The sequence below is a fragment of the Lissotriton helveticus genome, chromosome 4_2 (genome assembly GCF_964261635.1).
Source record: "Lissotriton helveticus chromosome 4_2, aLisHel1.1, whole genome shotgun sequence".
NCBI lineage: Eukaryota > Metazoa > Chordata > Amphibia > Caudata > Salamandridae > Lissotriton > Lissotriton helveticus.
The window spans coordinates 144,120,335-144,138,891 of NC_136064.1; positions in this window are offsets into that span (position 1 = coordinate 144,120,335).

Genomic DNA, 18,557 nt, shown 5'->3' on the forward strand with positions numbered 1-18,557 from the left:
ATTAATTAAATTAACTTAATTACATTTTTTTAAAAAGGTATACTTACCTATACTTACGATGTAATGCCATGCGTTGTAATAGCATCTGCGATGTAATGCCATGCGTTGTAATGCCATCCGATGTAATGGATCCTGCGTTGTAAAAATTCCGATGTAATGGAATGCGTTGTAAAAAACCGCGTTGTAGTGACACCAATCCGGGCTGGGTGGGCTGGGTGTGCTGGGTTGAAGAAGGACTCACTACATTGACCACAAATTCCCAGCAGGCCTTGTGCTCTAAACTACAGGTACCTGGGTCAGTCATCTCTCTACTTCACTCCCCCTCACTTGCAAGAAGCCATTTGTCAAGTGGGGGGATGAGAAATAACCACAACTCCCATCAGGCCTTGTACTCCAAACTACATTTACCTGTGTCAGCCATCACTCTAACTCACTCTCCCTCACTTGCAGGACACAATAGGCTGGTGTGGGCTAGGTGTGCTGGGTGGGAGGAGGACATATTCCATTGATCACATACACCATCAGACCTTGTACTCCAAACTACAGTCACCTCGGTCATCCATCTCTCTATTTCACTCTCCCCCACTAGCTGTAAGTCATTGGTCAAGCAGGGGGATGGAGTTTTTGAAATAACCACACATCCCAGCAGGCCTTCTAACACAAGATCAAGGAATCAGTCACCTTTAATGTACCTCCAAAACCAATTATTTCACATCTTACTATGGAGTGTAAGTTAACAATCACTGCGTTGTGTATACAGAATGCTATCCACATACACATATGCCTACTTAGGCTGATGTACCTCAGTCTCTTGAGTAGAAAAGAATGAGACCATCACTCACACCATGATTACATTGTACTAACAAATACACAGTCTGTTCAATGTGCCTGGTGATATATAGAGAATGCACAGCACACAGGAATAACAACAAATAACATTTCTAATTGATGTGTACTGTACGCCATGTCACTAATCTTCAGAGTGCCAGGTATGAGTCAATGTCAGTAGACAAGTTACAATACAATTTGAGAACATGAGCAGGTCAGCACAGAGGTGGAGCAAGACCATAAATGATGAAGTTGCATTGTTTATGTCTAATAAAAGCTAAAATCATGGGGATAGGTAACAAATCATCCATCTAAAACAGTTTTGAGATCCAGGCATTTACATAATGTGTACGAGTTGAGGTACAAAGCATATTTCTATCTGTACCAACAGGGCAATCTGGTAACACCTCCATGTAGATTGAAGAAAACAGCCAGGCTCAGAATCCAACCCTGTGGGTGCGCCCTAGCAAAGAAGACTCTCCTGCACCCTTGGATGAGGAGAAGGAACCTGGCCATCAGGCTTGGCTTGACAGACAGCATCAGCATGTCCAACAGAATCCACTGTGACATCTCTCACCCCTACCACAACAGATACACCATCAACCAAGGGCAACAACATCAACACTGCAGCACAATCCACTCTGGAGTTCATGGACACAAAATAGTCAATGAGGAAGGAGGATCCTGTTTAACTGTGCAGGCACAAACCATGCCAGCCTGTGGGGGTAGGGGTGATGGAAGGGGGCTTGTGGTTCCAAGTCGGGAAACAGCTGGAGCCACTGATGCCCTGGCCAACCTCTTTCTGGTAATGGGTGCCTATGAAGGGGCACCAGGGAGCAATGGGCCAGGTTTCTCAACACCTCCAGAACATTGAACAACTGCAGGCATCCCAAGACCAAACACTTGAGCGATTCAATGACCTAATGGAAGAAGGCATAGGGGTGCTGAGGGAGATCATCACCCCTCTCTGCCAGGCATTTCCACACACAAGTACCCCTCCCTGCGTGACATCTCCATCTGGGCCCTCAACATCTGCACAAGCCACATGGAGGGACGCTGAGCCTGTAGGAAAATCCTCAGTGCCCCAGGAGCCTGCAGGTATTGTTCCCGCCACCCATACATGGGGTGCGTCATCCAAAGAACTATAAGGGAGGGTCGGATGGCAATGCACAAACCCCAGCCAGTAAAAAACGACACACCTGATATCCTTCTTTGTGTGCCAAACATTCACTTTCTGACTTTTCATCCCAAATGTTCCACCTCAGATGGAAATACTCTTAGACTTTGCAATCTGATAATTGTGGCCATAATTTTTGGGATTTCAACCAACAACACTTTCAACATCAATACCAGCTCATGTTGTGCCTTTGACATCTGTCTAAATTGTTGTAAGTCTCATGTTATCACTCTGATGAAGGAGTAATCAACTAGTTCAAGAAGTACATGTAAGTTGTAACTTACATGCCACAAAGTCCATCAAACGTGGCACCAGTATAATTATACAGATTCAGCGTACCATGCAAACTTTAGTCCATGGTACCTATTTACAAATAGTCAATTGTATGAACAATCCTCACGCGTTGGAATCCCACTCAACAATTTATGTCACCAACCTATGTTGTTGTGTTCAATCAAAAAAACAGCAATTTGGGAGGAGCTACATCAGGCAATGAAAACTTCAATGTGAAACACAAATTGTATTTGTCTGCTGCACCTGGTGCCAGATCACAAACACCATAAGTGTGGCTCAATGGTTAGAGCGGCAGACCCTGATGCAGAGATCTAGCCCAGGACCAGGGTTCAATTCCCCGCCTCGGCGGGTCTTGGGCTCAATTTCTCCAGACCTGATAATTCTCGCCTCGGTGCCTATTCTAATCTTGGGTCCCACTCTGCAACTCTAGAAATAGCAAGCTTAATCTCCACAACGGCCCCCACAACGCTAACGATGCCTGGCCTCCACCTTGGGGGTGCCCAGGAGTGGACACCTCACAGGGAAAGCCAGGATGGGTTCCACAGCGGTATTCGTACAAGCCCCTTGAGACCCTTGCGGGTGAGTAGTGCGCTATACAAGTATCAATTTACAATTTACAATTTATAAATGATATGCACAATCAGTAGACTAAAGAAAAGAAAACAGGTCTGTACTACTGGCCAGTGCAAACAGGTCCTATCTTGTGGTGTGCTGCATCATTTGCTAGGTCAAAAGCATATGCCAGTGGTGTGGCACTTGTACCATGCAATGAGGACACACATCTAATGCTATATCATGATGGAAAACATATTGCAAAAAAAAGTCCACACAATGGGATAAAAGTCCATTGGTGTTGTAGCAACTTCCATTCCTGCTATTGCAAGCAGGTGTCATAACAGATATGTATCCCAAAAGTCTGTGCCACACATTCCCAGGATCAGTCCATATCCAGGTTGAACTCAGACATAGCATCACATGCCTGGTGACAGCACAACTCAGAAACTCCCCTCAGTTGAGGACATTCCAAAGTAAGCTGAAACAACAAAATTAAATCAGATTAGCAAGGATGATTCATGTCTCACAAGTAAGACCAAACTGGAACTTCATCCAGAACAATGTTACTGTTAACAATAGTTAGACATGAATGATACAGTGTGCATGATACAGTGTGCACTATAACCATATCCAAAACCAGTCCAGCACAAACAGTAGCACACTTATCCTACACTCTGATGTGTACGTACACATAGTCCATACAGACACACAACAATAAGCACTGTAGAATTATAAATATATCCCTGAGCATACTTACAGTCATGGAAAGCAGTTGTTGATAAGCTGTTGTTGTAAGTCATCTCCTCCTCCTCACCACTGTCTTCATTGCCAAGTCCCGGATCCTCAGTCGGTGGCACATGCTGTTCTCCTTCATCTTCAATCAGAGGGATGCTTTTCCTTAATGCCAGGTTGTGGAGCCTGCAGCAGGCAAAGGGGATCTGGCAAACCTTTCCAGTTGAATATTGTAGGGCTCCTCCAGTTTCATCAAGACAGCGGAATCTGCCCTTCCAGAGGCCAAAAGCTTGCTCCACTGTCCGTCTTGTCCTCCTATTGGCCCTATTGAAACAGAATTCTCCTGGGGTGACTGGATTCCGCAATGGCGCTAGTAACCATGGCTCGTTGGGGTATCCTGCATCTCCTAAATGGAAGATGGACTTGAGTACAATGTTCAAGCAAACATCTACTAACAAGCCACACAAACCACTCACAACAAACGTCATTCAAAGGCTTCATTGCCAACAAGCCAGGCCTGCTCTGGAAGTAGTTGAGTCATCAAACAGGGTATGACTGTTCTGTTGAATGAGACATGGTCTGATCCTGGAAATGTGGCACACACTGTACATTGATTGAGTGGAATTGATTCCGGTTCCTATATACTTGCTCATTGACCAGTAGTGGATTAAAAGCAATTAGTGTCCCTTCAATTGCTTCAATTACATGTGGGATTTGCCCAAACATATAACAATCAGCTTTGATATTTGCCAATTCTCCTGGTTTGGAAAATTGATGTAGCTGTCAACGTCTGCACTATATCCCAAAGTACATTTATAAACATTGGCTAGGATATTCCCCCAGATGTTGTCACTGCGTACTGAAACTTACCTGTAGCCAAGAAATGCAGCACTGCCTGAACTGTGGGCTTCAGTGATGTGGGATAGTTGTGATGTGGACGCAATGAAGGTGACAACTGCTGGCTCAAGTCATTGATGGTTGTCTTACTGAGACAGTATTTGTGGATCATGTCTCTGTCTTCCTTGCTTTGTAGGTAATGAAAGGACCTGCAGATCGAAGACAGTCTACCAACTCCTCTACGATAACTATGGGTGGAATGTATACACAGTAGGTGTTAGATCACAATGTTCCCAGCAACATGCACCTATACAAACACCATAGACCAATTAACCACACAAGACAGTCCATGTCAGTGCAAACCAACACTACATGCAGACAATTGTTACATGGTGTACACTGTCATGCTCTCATGTCTGCATTGCACATACAATGACATACAATCCATTGACATTGAGCATCTTTCTTAATATGAAGATGTACACTACAGTATAGTACACAAAGACCACTTTCAATGTTCCTTTCACTTGCAATGCTTCAGTAGAGTGCTTGCATTTTGAGTGTGCTGGCCCTCTGGGAAGGTAGGATTCTGTACATCGTAAAGACACACTCCCCTTCCTAACTGGACATCATACAGATCACACACTGGGTAACAGTGGCATTCAACACTGTTATTTGATGTATTTACACCTGTTAATTGACATGGGATGCATACTGCCTGAGAGAAAGGGAAAGTTCACAAACAAAGTGTGTACTTTCCTGTTGATTTAGCCTGCCAGCAAGTGTTAGTGGTTCAGGGTCCTCTCAAGGAGACTTAATTATGGGAATGTTGGCGTTTAATTTGGATGTCCCTTTAATGAACAATGTAGTGCATCCTGGCATGGTGCAGTACAAAACAGCAAGATTTTTTGCACCAACCGAACCAGCATTCAAAAGTGACGGTAGGTGGTTCAGACCAGAGGCCGACACAGCTATAGGCTGTAACTTGTTATGATGACAGTTGTGGCTTGCTGATTGTGTCTGCCTACAGTGAAGATTGACACAGTAAACTTCCATTACTACTGTAACAATCTTACTCGCAGACTGTCGGCTATTTTGAAATGTGTGGTAGGCGGAGTGTCAGTCAGCAATTGAATGCATTGGACGACATCAGAAAATGTGACCGACGCAAACCTATCCCTTTGACCACCTGCACACAAGACCATCTATGAGATCTAGATATAAGCCATGCGTTTTGCAATACAGATTACTTGCCTTCATAAAATAAACTTCACTTCTACAGACCTTCCCATCTCTCTGCTGCTGTTCACATCCTCTGGGAGTTACAACACTCGCTGTACAGGGATCAGGGCCCCTGTCTTCACACCAGAGTAACTGAAGATGCTGGTAGACACAACCCTTCCCTTATTTATTTATTTATTCAAGAGTTTTATATAGCGCTGGCTAGACCCGGAGGTATCAGAGCGCTTTATATGAGGTTCCACAAAAATTACAATTACAAGATTACATCAGTTTCAAATTACATCAGTTCCTAGACAAACAATTGCAAGAGCGTAGAAGACGAGATAATTGAAGTGTAGAGGGGAAGTAGTGGGGGGTAAGCGAGGTGAGAAAGTGAAGATAGGGGAAGAGAACAAACAGTAGAGATGAAAGTAAGTCTGTCTAAAGACCAACTGGGTAGGTGACGATCAAAGGAGGTTATCCACGGCCCATCTCCTGTATAGCTAAACCAGGTAGCTCCATTGGGCATCAGACAGAATAGGTCAGTCTCACTACATTGAGAGAGGAGAGAAGGAGAGAAATAGAAAGAGGGAGGAAGTGAGAGGAGACGACAAGAGAGATGAAAGGAAGTCTGTCAAACAACCGACTGGGTAGGTGACGTCCAGGGAGTGAATCCCCGGCCTGTCTCCCCTATAGCTAAACCAAGCAGCTCCATCGGGCGTCGGACAAAATAGCTAGATCTCAAATGATGATTGAAAAATTCACAGATAGAACGGGGGGACTAAAGGGCCAGGACAGGTGAGGGCAAAGGTCAGAAGCAGGAAAATGGAGAAGAGTAGAGTGGGAAGAGTAGAGTAAAGTCATTGCACAGTTCCTTTTTTGGAATTTGAAAACATAGCCATCAAATCCGCTTTTGTGATCGCCATTGCAGTGGCTCCTGCGTCATCTCACAGTGTCGGGCGTTTGTCTGAAGGAATGAAAAAAATCCGAGACTTTACCCGTCTGCTTGCTCATCGTCTTCTTTGATGGCATAGGGTGTTGACCAGGCTGGCCCCCCGAGTAGCTGTCTGGGATGAGGTGACTGAGTGGGGGGATTAAGGCAAAGTGAGGGCTGTCAGACCCCTAGGCGCAAATTCTGCGAGGCGCAAATTCTGCGAGGGATATGGGGGCTCAAATTTAGGAATGCCTCATGGGGAGTTCATCGTGGCTAGTCGGTGCCAGCGATGCCATAAAGGAGGACGACCAGGAAGTAAGGACCGAATTGGGGTGGTATGGATTGTGACCCTTCTGGTCGTGCCGGAGTGCATAGGCAGCACGTCGAGAGTCATCGGTGTGGGCTGGGTCCAGCCTTCAGGCATAGGTGGCTGCTGGCAACGTGGTGTGTGGAGGCCACGGACCCACAGGGCACGATCACTATCGCGGAATCGGTGTTGTCAGTGTCAGATCAGGTCCGGAGGCAGATCAAGGTTGCTCTGTAGGGCCTCGAGGTAATCTGGCAATGTCTATATCCCCGGACCATGGTCTAGGCCAAGTAGCAGGCTAGAAATGCAGGGGGAGATCGCAGGCTGATCAGGGAGCTGGTGCGAGGTTAGAGTGAGCCAGGTAAGGCACTGATCTTCATCCGACGGTCGCCAGCGGCTGCCATCTTAGAGTCAGGCAAGCGCCCGATGGAATGTCTCAAAGTAGGGCTGCCGCCAGAGTGAAGCTGATTTGTGTGCCCCCCAGCCCAAAGGAAGCAGTGGGAGTCTCCGCCGGGCGGCAGCACGTAGGCAGCAATCCCACCTCCCGGAGGCGCCCTTAGTCGGCGCCGTCCTCGGCAATATGACGGCTGCCATTTTGTGCGCCTCCGCTTCTCTCCTCTTTCAGAAATATCAGCCACGTCCGAGGTCTCAGGAATGGGCAAAGTCTCTCCGCTGGTGCCCCAAGCACTCTGCTTCAAGTAGGGAGTATTTTCGTCCAAGATGAAGCCCTGTAGCTGCCTAAAGCCAGGCCGGAGCAGCGCGTGTGCCCGGAGCCGAGACAAGCTACGTCCGCCCCTCCCCGCAGCTGTATGGCACGCCAGGGGAGGAGCAAGCGAGAACAATTCTGACAGAATAATTATTTTGAAAGTCAGCAAACTATGAACATTAGGCAGATTTTTGCAAAGTAACACACTTCTGAATCTGTAGCCAATTGTTCAAAAGTGTGTTTGTATTTGTGATTGAGAAGTGCACTGCTGAAAGTGTGTCATTGCTGCTCTCGACTTTCTATCACTCTTCTTGTGTGAATATTTAATCATTGACCACAAACATAATAGTGTGTGTTGGCGAGGCATGCACACAGTGGTTGTACATAATGGTGACTTGTTTTCAGCCATATTTAAAAATACAATTGCTTGCGGAGTCATAGCTAATCAAACTCTAATTGTGAATGTGCATTTTCATTTGCATCTGTGGTTAAGTAGGTAATGTATTCAGTCACAACAACAACTCCACACACATGATGCAATATCTGCGTTATGTCACTTATGACACAAGCCCTCAAATACCAAATCAAAGTGCTCAACAATGGTCATGTCTGATATAGGAGGCAACCAGGTGTTTGAGTTATAATGTCCATTCAGGGCATGTGCAGATCATGTTTAGCAATGTGTTATAGACATAGTGTAATCATTGGTAAATAACCATACTAGGTAGTTGTATGTGCAGGGCCAAAATGGTACTCTTCCCTTCTGCTGAAGACATAGGTGTGCTGAGGTTAGCAGTTAGGAGATTTCCTACCACCTCTGTTGTTCTCCCATCCACAGTGTACTGAGAGGAGTTGCATAGTCACTTAGGGCAAGGTCAGGTTAGAGTGTGGATTCAATGAGAAAGGAAAATGTGTCATTAAAACTGTAAATATTGCACGTTTGACAGCAGGTGTAGTGTTGAGAAATCTAGTCTGCTAGTTTGTATGTAGGTTCATAACCTATGTGAAAAAGTACCTGCATATGTACATCTTGCATGGGTACTTAAGTGCCTGTTACCATATCATCCTTATAGGTCAAAGCCCATCGGCAGATTTTCATTTAGAGGACCATTGCCTGAAAGGAGCATTTCCTGGGGGATCACACAGCGACGCAGTGGCCACTGCCAAAAATGGTAGCAGGACCTGAGAGGGTGGGCCAAGATCGCTGAAGTTACAGCTGGGACTGGCCCCTCCTGGCACCCTGACCCCCCTAATGCATTGCACCCTGGCGGTGGCCTATCCCAACCCTGTTGGTCAGTGTAGAGCCAGACAGCAGCAAGGAGGGGTTGAGTATATGCCTTGATGAAGTTATTACAGTACCATGCATGTTCATATATTGCAGCCACTGTTCCAACTTTTAGGTTTTGACACAATCAAGACCGAAGTAAAGTGTAGAATGTAGCAAATGCGACAATAGTAGAGGTGTATGGTTAGGTCCCTTGATTCTGGGGCATGTACGGGTAAAATAGGGTGAGTATTACCAGTAGTGCTACTCCATTGTCTGATGGGCACATGATGATGCAATAAACAGGAAAATATATTTAGTTATTTATGTAATGTTCAACATAGTTCATTCTAAATACCATTGTTTGCCCGGGTTTCTGTAGTGAGACAACCACACGTTTTGTGTCATTTGATGCCTGTGAACTTGACTGTGACTTGCCATGCAATACATCCAGGTAGCAGGAAATGTGTAATTGCAGGTCTGGGTAAGTAGTGATTGATCTTTGTGAAAAGATTTGCAAACAGAAAAGTGGCTATCTGTTGTGCAATGTAGCAGCAGGTACATTTAGACTCATATGTACTGAGGTCACAGGTCAGGCTGTACCTTACCGTGAGTTAGTGACAGGACAAATACTGTCTGATTTTGACCTGAATCCATGTTTTGTACCATGTGTAGGTGACAACAGATGTTTGTGAGTGGCTAACAAAGTAGGTGTTATTTGGGAAACAGGGAGGTAAGTACATGGATGTGAAAGTTACACATTCCCAATGGAATTGATAGTTGTTACAAGGGCCATTAATATTTTCAGGAAACTAAATCCATGGTTTAGCACTATAAATCGGATATCAGGAAAAGTGGCTCAACCGACTTCTGAGAAGGGCAGATATATTCAGGTGCAGGACACAACAGCATCTAAACTGTACAATATATGAAAGATGATATTTATCAGGGAGGGATATGCTGACTTGTCTTTGTGAGATGTGGATATGAGCAGGGTTTACACACTAGTAAGTAGTGTTGGCTAAGTTTATCAACTTAAATGCTCTTCACTACTATTGTGGGCACACAATGATTCTACCTGGCCAGGTGAGCCACATGCCCCTGAAGTATTATGCAGTCATTGTCATAGTCAGTGTGATAAGCATTGATACATGCAAAACTGGTAACATTGTTGAAATCTGTACTTAGTAAATTTGATAATTACACAGTGCTGACATGACACAATAGTTGTAGACATACATGTTTACATTGCGATACCTAAATCCTATGTGTGACTCATAATGAGTTACACATGTGACACTTAGAACTGCTTCATCTGCTAATGGACGGATGTGCAACTGTAATGTGATCTGTGTGAAATAGCCTATTCCATGACTGGGACATCTTGATGCTGATTCATCAAAATATGTTAACTGAAGCACGGAGCATGCTGTTCCACAAGCTCTGGATTAGGCAGCTGTACGGTAGGACTGCAGTGTTATTTTATCCCCCCTTGGATCACATGCTGTAAGTCTGGTATACCACGAGGGCATAAGGATTGAGGAACAAATCAGCTGGTATAATTTGCAGTGCCCCGGGAGGTGTTTGTCCCCGGGACTTGGGGGAGCCCCGGAGCCCCCCACCCCTCATTTAAAAACCTAACACTCTTTTTTTTTTTGTCCGGAGTCATGCACCCTGCGTGACATCTATTTTTCTTTCAAATTGGGGCTCTGAGGGTCCTTGTTGGACCCCCAGAGCAGGCCTAGGGGTCGGGGTGTTCCTACCCTGCCCCCTTTTCTTGTTTTTAATCCTTTTTTCTAAAGTTATCTTCTGGCTCGGTATCTGAGTCTAAAAATTGCTGCCAACAGTTCCCAGTTTGGAGTATTGGCAGCCAATGAGAATGAACCTCGTGCTTGGGAGGGTTCGCGAATCCACTGCGTCCCTAGATATCAAAAGCTTTTCTTTTTCTAATTTCTCAGGAACTACTGAACGGGTTTACACCATTTCACAAACAGGGCTCTTTCTGAACCAAACCCTACCTGTTTGCAAAATGTGGTGTAAATCCATTCAGCAGTTCGGGCTGTAGCTTTGTCTAAAGTTTCCTATGGAAATTAACAAAGAGAAAACACATTTAGAGACCCCCCTTTTTTCTTAGACCCCCGCTTGACGAATCACCCCAAAACTTTCAAGACAGGTGCTGACCGGAGCGGGTGAGATATTGAGAAGGAAAAACATGAACTTTCATCCTGATACTATTATGTGAGAGAGAAAATAGCTTTCACTAATGTCCTATTGACTTAATATAAATAAATGTTGTCATTCAAGTACAAATTATGACCATGGTAAATCTGGGTAGAGTTGTTATTCCACATATGTACCAAGTACATAACATCTCAACTCATTTTTTTAAATCTGTTTTTCAGCATCAGACCAGGGCAGCAGAGGAGACAGTGCTACACATGTTGGGGAAGCAGCTGCTCACAGTGGTTCTTGTGCCGCCAGTGAGCAAGAAGGAAGCAGTGGAACCAAGGGTGATGGGAGCACCACAGAAGAGCTGACCAACGTGAATCCTGTAACCTCTTTGTCAGAGTCCAGTTCCAGTGAAGCCTCCCAGGTGGTGTGTGGATCCCCCGGACCTGTGTCTACTCGATCTGAGTCCACCATCCCCTACCATCTCGACCCTCCCAGCTACTCCCCAGCCCCCTCACAATGGCCGCTCCCCTAGAAGGAGAGGCATCTCCTTTACACCAGGCACCTCACCCCTGTCCCTGTCTTCCTACTGCCCTGAGTATGGAGGCCATCGACCTCCTGAGAGAGATCTCTGTGGAACAGACAGCAGTGCTGAATGTCCTCCAGGTGCATACCAATCAGAAGACCCAGATTGCATCATTCCTGGAGGGCATTCACTCTTATATATCTTCCCTACAGGGATCCATCCAGGCTCTAGCCTCCACACTCAGGTCATCATTAACCCAATTCCAGCTTTCTACCTCCTACGTTTTCCCCATCCGCAGTACCTATTCCCATACTGACCAAAGCACATGTAAACCTGACTACACATTCACATCAACATCCACACAGAGCACACAAACACACAAACACACACACATAAGGCCAAAGAAAGACACACATGCACTCAGCAGACACAAGCCACCCTCTCTTCCACATCCACTGACATTCAGGCTGTAAAAAATGGAACACATACAGACGAAGGGGCAGACAACACACAATCACATACAGCCACGACGGACACCACACAACACGCACAGACATGCCACGGACTTCACTACCCTCTGCCTCCACACCCCCTCTCCTCGTACCCATTCTTCCAAGAAACTCCACCTCTTTGTCCTTGACTTCTTACCTTCCTAAACTGGCCAACCCCCTCCCAAATCTAAAAGGAAGACTCTGCCAACCCTCCAAACCTTTCTACGTCCACCCCGAAAACACCTACCCAGCTTCCTAAGGAGATCTACCTAAACATAAAGGGCCCGATTCACAGAATTAACTTAAGACTCAATCCTAAACTTACTACTATTTTGGTATTCACAGAATGCACTTACTACTTTTGGCATTCACAGAATGAAATTACTACTTTTGGTATTCACAGAAGATAGGATTTTGTCTTGAGTCTGTCTTAAGTCTGTCTTAAGTATGTCTTAAGTTTGTCTTAAGACAAACTTAAGACAAAATCCTAACTTCTGTGAATACCAAAAGTAGTAAGTTCATTCTGTGAATACCAAAATAGTAGTAAGTTTAGGATTGAGTCTTAAGTTCATTCTGTGAATCGGGCCCAATGTAACCCGAAATAGAAATGTTCCCCATCCTGCCAGTGCCCCACCCCTCCTAAAGCCAGAAGTTTGTATTCCTACCCCTGTACGTCTATGGGGAAGAAGGCTAAAGTAAAAAATAAGTAAAAAATAAACACCCCCTTTGCTTTCACCACCCTTCAAGGATATAAAATCCCCAAAAATTGTGAAACCCAGACCTTTCCCCCCTACATCCTGCCTTCCCACTGACCTAGCCAACCCACCCCCAATCCTGAGACCAGCCCTCCCAAGGACCAACCCAGTCCACTCTAGTTGTATTATTTTGGTGCCTGGTCTGCCCCCTAGATGCTCCTTCAGGGGGATCACTGAAGGCAAGTTTGGATGGACAGCACTTTGCTGGCCCACAACTGGCCATTGGCCTTTGTTTTCTTCTTGTCAATATGGAGCTCAATAAATCGTTTTTTTTGGAGGTTGGTATTCCTGTGTCGAAACATAGCTCTTACCGTTAACTGTCATTCATGTGTATTTTATGATGTGTGAGCATATCATTCATGGAGTAGGTAAGTCTATTGGGATGTTGTGGGGGTTTGTATAATTACGTTGGCTGGATGTCAATGCCCACATAAGGATTGGGTAGGAGTGTCGGGTAAAGGGCCAAACCTTGCATTGGCTATTGTATGCGTTCATAGTTTAGGCAGATTTTATAAGTCCATTGCGCTACTGTGTCAATGGACAAAACTCACGGAGATGGATGTTACATATGTATTTGATGTGCACATGTCATGTCTTCTTGTTAATACACTTGGAGGTGTTTTGACTCTACGTGCATGATGGTTACTTTAGCCACACATGTACACAGAGCAATGTGTGAACTGCAACTTTATAGATATGGGCCAATTGCTGTTCCATCAGTGGATCTTGATGAGTGCTTCCAATGATACATTTGACATATGTGGATGCCGCTTTGTGCCAATACCCATTAGTCCCAGTTGAGACGGATTCTCAATGTCCCTTCCACATGGAGAGTGGGAGGAAGGTACAATGAGACTGTGTCCCGGCCCAGTTGTCTTCCAGGTCTCCCTTTAATTAGTGATCCACATTATGGAACTCTGACCTTCTGAGTAGTAAATGTTTGATGGTTGTAAAGCCATTCACATGAAATGAAATGAAATGAAATGTATATGTATAACGCGCACTAATACCCGGAGGTGTCTAGGTGCGATTGACTATTTCAAGGGGATGTTTGTGTGTGGGTCCATGACAATAGTTAGTGAGTTAGACTGTGTTTCTGTACTCACTAACTCACTACTGATGTATGTGATAGTTGTATTAGGACATAGCTAATGGTACAGGAATGGGTGTCACATGAGTTGATAGCTAGTTATAATGTGGTGTGATTGTTTGTTTTACACTACATTGCAGACACATATATATATATATATATATGTATATATTACCTACTGGCGGTCGCCAGTAGGTAGTTATAGTTAGGACCTAGGTACCCCTAGGAAATCCGCAACATTATATTGGGAATAACTTTGGCGCCGGTGGACGCATCTTTGCGAATTTCTCAAAGAAGATGGCCCGCTCCGCTCCGTTCCTTCCCTGAAAGATTGGGGGGGATTAGTCAAGTGGGGGCTGAGATAAAAGGGGGGGCCCAAAACGTGTTTTCCCCATGTTATTTTCCATAGGACGATTAGACACGGCTACAGCCCAAATGGCTTAATGGAATTATAAGAAATTTGTCAAAAAGGTAGAGTCCGGTTCGCAGATTACGCTTTTCTTTAAATGGTGTAAATCCTTCCAGTAGTTGCTGAGAAAATTAAAGTTGAAATCAATTATATATCTATAAGTGCGCACGGGTGTGTGCACTAGTGCGCGCACCCCTGTGCGCGAGCGGAATTCTGATTTGCTGTTTGACGTCTGTCAACATTCGATTCAGAGGAAATCAGGAAGTGTTGACTGCCATTTTGTCAGTGCGAGTCAACATATTGTAGAGAACAAAGGGGCAGAACATGGAAAGGGGGAAGGGTGGAGACTCCCTGCCCACCTAGGTTTTCACAGGGGGTCGATTAAGGACCCCCAAGGCCCAAAAAAACATTTTTTTTTCTAAAAAGTTGCAAGGTGCGTGCACTCGGTCGCGCACCTCGATTTACAAGAGTGTGAAAAACGATAGTGGAGATCGTGGAAAGGGGGCAAGGTAGAGACTCCCTGACCCCATAGGTTTTCTCAGGGGGTCCATTAAGGACCCCCAAGGCCCCCCCAAAAAAAAAAAATTCTAAAAAGTTGTGAGGTGCATGCACTCGGTCGCACACCTCAATTTACAAGAGTGTTAAAAACTATAGTGGAGATCGTGGAAAGGGGGCAAGGTAGAGACTCCCTGACCCTCTAGGATTTCTCAGGGGGTTCCTGAAGGACTTCAACGGGCTCCCAAAAATATTTTTTCAAGAAAACGCACACGTCGACAAACAAACAGAAAAAAATATAGTTAAACAACATGTTTGAGAGTTTAGATGTTGGTTGGCTCTAAAAAGAGCCGTTGTGTTTATAAAGTGTTTTTGGTACCTACAAGTAAGTACTGATGCAGAGTCGTAAATTCAAAAGGAAGACTCTATTCCCCTCATCTGTAAAATGTACACCATCTCTCCTATAGATGCATTGCATGTTGTAACGCAAGTTGTTGTGGTATATAGAACCCATGCCATAGTCTCTGAGGAAAGCAGAAACAGACTTATTCACATGTTTCCTTGCTTTCTCAATCTGTGGGCAATATTGGTTGGACCAGTTCCATTTTTGTCTTTGGCATATATTTGAATATACAAAGGCAGTTTGTGGAAAAAGTGACATCAATTGCCCGAAGGTGTCCTTTAAAATCATTTCGAGACCTAACCCAGTCAAAGTGCCCAGGTCATTTCCACCACAGTGCAAAATAATGAGGTCAGGGTGTGGCCTATGTAAAAAGGATTTTACCAATGGTATCAATTGGTGACATTTTAATCCTGTCTGACAAATCCACATAATATCCACATTTGGTAAATCAAGGTTGAGAAAGCATCTATTTGCTGCATACCTTTTACTCTTGTATATACATCTGTGTCCTATAACCTGAACTTTTAGCATTTTGAAGTCAGATCCAGTAGTACTCAGATGGGCACTGTAAGTGAAATGGCAGTTAGAAGCTGAAAGTTTATAAAAGAATGTGGATGAGGTTCAGTGCACTTGAAAAACTACAAATGATTGGTTGTTTTTTACAATTCAAGATTGAAAACTAGGGTGCATGCTAATGTTTTTTTTAAAGGGATATTGCTATTGGTTGAGAAAAAATCATCAAAACTAACAAAGCAGTGGATAAGCAGGTGTATTTGAAGGTCAAACAGCATTGCTGGTTTTATTTGCAACATTGAGATATGAACTTCTGACCTGTGTCTTCAACCAGGTGCAGTATGAGGTGTTACCATGTACATGAATATGAGTCTGAAATGAGAGGGAATCTGTGCCATTATTCTGAGGCTGCAGTGACAGAAGCATTATTCAGAGATTCTGCATAAGAAAATCTGGTTTGTGACTGCCACTGTTCTAAATCTTCAAAAGCATTTTTAAAGGTGAGCCTCTAACTCTTTTTCACTGCATTTCTCCTTTTATTATGCCTTAGTCACTATAACTGCTTCACTCCCTCACAGTCTGTCACTGTCCTTATTGTTTCTCTCTCACTGTTTTCTTTTCTTTCCACTACTCTTCCTTTTCTTTCCTCTCTCTTTCTATAAATGATTTCCTCTCACTTACTACTTTTTACTTTCAATAATTATGTTTTTTTTTCCTTACTCCTCTTCCCTCATCCTGATATCTAATGCCTTACTGTTACTGCTTTTCATTCACTCTCAGTACTTTTTCCTTATTCTCCTTCCTCACTTTCTTTCCTTCAACTCTCTTTCTTGACTTCCTGTAGCGTGGGGGTGTGAACAGGCTGGAGCCTTTCTATCGGGGGATTATGAACAGGCTGGAGACTTGGTTTGCGTAATGAGGGTTTTATTCGGAAAAAGGTTTTTCGAGTCCTGAATGTCAACCTTTCCCTTGCAAAGTCTGCCCGGTCCAAGGTGGCGTCCGTTCTGTCCGAGGATGACGAGGTCGTCCTCTTTCACTCCAACCAGGGGATGTTACTGCCTTCTTCTTAGAGCCGATACAAAAGGGGATGATGGACGGAGCGTTTTAACAAATCAAACACTCACCCCCAGTCAACTGATCTGGGTTTAATCCATCACCATTCTTTAGCCCACTCTGCCACCCCAGTTCAGACATGGCTATATGCAAATCAGTCTGACCCTGTGCCTTGTGGCAACAGTTCTGAAACTGGGATGGTGCAATGAGCTAAAAAACGGTGTTGGATCTAGCCCTGATCTCTTGACTGGGTGAGAGTATTCTGCTTAATTCAGAGACTCTGTCCCTCACCACCCCGTGTTGTAAATAATTTTGTCCACCCTAAGCTTGGAAGGGTATACTCAGACATGAGTCCCTTGCTCATTGCACCATCAGGATTCAAGCAAGCCGGGCCGAAGACGGCTGTAATGCCAGAAACCGGTCCCCGGAAGCTTGTTTCCTTCCCAGTGTAAGAATTGGCCTGAAACTGGGATGGTGCAATGAGCTAAAAAACGGTGTTGGATCTAGCCCTGATCTCTTGACTGGGTGAGAGTATTCTGCTTAATTCAGAGACTCTGTCCCTCACCACCCCGTGTTGTAAATAATTGTGGGAACCGTCCAGCCCGAACTGCCAAGCCATGTCTTCCCTGGACCGGAAACAAGCATCCTGGAACCGGTTTTGGATTCATAATCCTCATCAGCCAGGCTATCTTGAATCCAGTGGCCAAGTGAACAAGGGACTCACGTCTGAGCATACCCTGCCACACTTAGGGCGAACAATGCGATACAAAAGGGGATGATGGACGGAGCGTTTGAACAAATCAAACACTCACCCCCAGTCAACTGATCTGGGTTTAATCTATCACCATTCTTTAGTTCACTCAGCCATAGATCTCTGACAATCGCTCTACAAAGTGATCAAGAACAGGCCGAATCTTAAAAAGACAGTCACAGACAGTGTGATCTTGTGTCAATGCTAAAGCATTATCCACAAAATGCAGCCAATTACAACTCATAATTGCAGGAAATATGGCTGTTGCCATTAAGGGACTGGTTGACCAATATGAAGCCATGGCCGACTTCCTTATCAAGCCCATCAGAAAAGTCAAAATCAAAAACTTCTTCATCTCATCCAGATTTGTGGGAGTCCACCGGGTAGCTCTAAAATGGGGCCTATGTCTGGCATTATTGTCCCTCAAAATCTGTTCAGCATACACATTAGTCTGCTCAACAATCTCAGCCAAAAATGCATCATGCATGAACAACTGAAAAAACTGTGGGGCAGATTTACAATAACTGGCGCATCCTTGCATATCAGCAGGGATGTGCCAGTTATTGTGCGTCACGGCTCCGCCACCATGGATGCGCCGCATTTACAGTGTTGTGCACCATGGGGAAAAAATGGACAGATGCGTGAAGCATCTGCTGCCGTAAAGTTGGCACATTGCTGGAGTTACGTCACAAGCGCGATTCAGCTCCAGCAAGGCTCGGGGGTGTCCTATCCTTAAAATGCTGCATCAATCCTTACGCCTGCTTCAAGCAGTTGCAGGATTTTGACGCAGCATAGCCCTAAAAGTGGCTGAGTGAAATCTTGTAGATTTCACTCAGCCACTTTTAGGAGGCGTTCCTGCGCCGGAACGCCCCCCCCCCTGAACATGAACGCCTACATGTGGCGCAGGGCTTTACAATGTGATGCATCTCCCAGTTGCGTCACGTTGCAAGTACTCCACACCATGGCGCTGGATTTGCACCGCTGCTGCGTCACAAAATTGACACAACAGCAGCTTAAAAGAGGCGCAAGGGGCTTGTAAATCTGCCC